Source organism: Ammodytes marinus (assembly GCF_949987685.1).
Source record: "Ammodytes marinus genome assembly, chromosome: 13".
Classification (NCBI taxonomy): Eukaryota; Metazoa; Chordata; class Actinopteri; order Uranoscopiformes; family Ammodytidae; genus Ammodytes; species Ammodytes marinus.
Genome location: NC_137217.1, coordinates 29,851,971 through 29,854,470, shown reverse-complemented (window position 1 = coordinate 29,854,470; position 2,500 = coordinate 29,851,971). Strand labels below are relative to the sequence as shown.

At 37.2% G+C, this 2,500-nt stretch overlaps 1 protein-coding gene across 13 annotated transcripts in view; it reads left to right on the top strand.

The window, feature by feature from the left end:
• The window catches only part of cspg5a (chondroitin sulfate proteoglycan 5a), a 67,958-nt gene that overhangs the window by 55,013 nt on the left and 10,445 nt on the right, over positions 1 to 2,500 (top strand). The window lies entirely within an intron of this gene.

The window sequence follows — 2,500 nt, the reverse complement described above, 5'->3', positions numbered from 1 at the left end:
TGAGGGGGGTTGGAAGTGTGAGGATGGATGGTTTGGGGTTTTCTCAAATGTTAGATGTAAAAGTATAGGACTCGCATAGAAACATAGAGACAATAAAACAGAGTTGTTCCGGCATCCTTTTGAGTGGATTGAGTTTAGATGAAGGCAAGTTTGTTTGTATAGCACAATTCAGATTCAGACACTAGGCAATTCAAAGTGTTTTAAAGGGTCATAAAAATATAGTTAAAAAAAAGTTTAGTTAGAAAAAATAACATAAAAAAAAAATAATAATAATAGTTTCCAATTAAAAAGGAGCTAAAATAAAAAGCTACCGGTTAGAAGTCAAACAATGTAGATTTACAATCATAATTTAAGAAGAAAAACTACTTATATTAAGGTGAAACGGATATCCATGAGTGTGATAGAGAGTGTTTTTTTTTTTTTTTATACCATTTGAAGTCTATAACGTCGGCAAAAGTTGTGTCTAGTTATTTTCGGCGACAGTCACACGGTTATTTTGAATGAACGTTGACATGAAACACTCTAATTGCGTGTTGACAAAGAGAAGCCACAGAATACATTGTCTCACTATGGGTGAACCAGAGGCCACAAACACAGCTGAGGTTAGAGGTTAGATTCCCCCTCAAACTCTGAACAATCACAGCCTGTCTTCATAGGGGACACTCTGCCTTCAACTTGACCCCATCTAAGCGGCTGTAAAAAAAATAAAAAAATAAAAATATCCTTATTAACTATGTTATTTTATGTTATTTGGGGAGTTAGTCGCATGATAGCAAAGCAGCTGAAAAGAGTTATAGGCATATTAATATTTATCAATCCAAATTAAAGATATTGTCATTTAGGTTTGATACAATTAACAGAAATGCAGTTAAGATGAGGCTATGGGCTATGTTCTTTGGTTCTTATGACACAGTAAGTATTTTGAACCAATCACGGCAGTTCTCTGCTCGAATGTTCCAAAGATACGATGACACTTGCCATTGAGACTGTTTGATACAGCCACGCCCGCACAGTCCTGTAAAACGGTCTAGACAGTTTTAAAAAATAAAATAAAATGTATAATATTTATGAACTAATCGGATTTTTTTAAAGCTTATTGAGACCTAACTAAGATCTCATATTAATATTTGTATTATTTTAGACTAGAATTCCTAATGCTTTAAGAGAAAACTCCCACAATCCTTTGCTGCGACCCCTCCCCACCCCATCTCTTTCTAACCTGCTTTCTCTCTCTGATCACCTCTTGCATCGGTGCGCCATGGCAACCCTGCTCTGTCGCTAACATGTGCCCCCCTGTGGCCATGTGAAGCTACTGCAGCTCTGCTTTGCTATATGTCTACGAGTAATAACAAAATGGCTGCTGTACTCTGTTTATCCTGAAAACGGGCGTGGGCGGGAAAGAGTGATTTGATTGGTCCAAAAAAATATGGTTTACCGGTCCATCTAAAAAAAAATTGAATATCATGGAAAAGTTCAATAAAATCGTGATATTTTAGAATTGTTTAGATGCTCCTGTATTGTGGTGTGGGATATAGGGGGTAAAAGTGATGTCCTAAACAGGTAAGCTAAAGATTTGGGGATATTTTGGGGGGAAATGGTTGGTTTATCAGGATAAACATCTGAGATGCAACACCTCACTGCTGCCTGCGGGTGGCGGCAGAGAGCCGACAGGTGCCTCACTAACTGACGCATGGTTAGCTAGCTACTAGCAACTAGCTACTAGCGGCAACGCTATCGTTGTAGCAGCATGGGTAGTTCTAGTGCTACAACTAGAGATTGTTTGTTTTTAATTTTTAGTTTTTTAGGTCTTGGTACCACCCTCTAACAACTCCATCAGTAGTTATGTTCACTTGTAAAGATACAACAACGAGATGTTACTATATAAGTCTCATTTAGCTCTTGTAGTTTAGTTTAACAGTTTAAGATAACTAATTTCTTTAAAATAAAAAAATATCTCATTTAACCAAACCCAAATACCATTTCATTCTTACCCTGACGGACAAGATATCCCAAAAAGCTCATCAAAATCATCCATCCTCACCTCCTAACAACATCTTTAAAATATCAACTTCCTAACTCAACACCACCTACATATCACAACCATTAAAGTCCCTACTCATCCACTGGATCCAATAGTAGTTGGAAATACTTAATGGTTCGTTTTCACAGAATTTAAAGATACCCTGTGAAGTTTTTGGACACTAGAATTGCTGCTGGGTAGTGTTATGACGAGGTGTTTTGGTTGGTATGGCTATCAGGCTTGAGGTTGCACATATAGGCGTTGAGCATTTGTGCAACTCAATTCACATTCACATTATAGCCTACCAGTTTCATGGCAGTAATAGGCCAAGAAATGCTGCAACATGCAACACAGTTCAAGGAAAAAACTCCCAAGCTATCAAAACATAGCCTATATGTTAATGACGTAAGTTGAACAAATATGCACTCAACAGCATAGTTTGTTTTTTGACTCCAAAACTGCAATAGGCAGTAACAAATT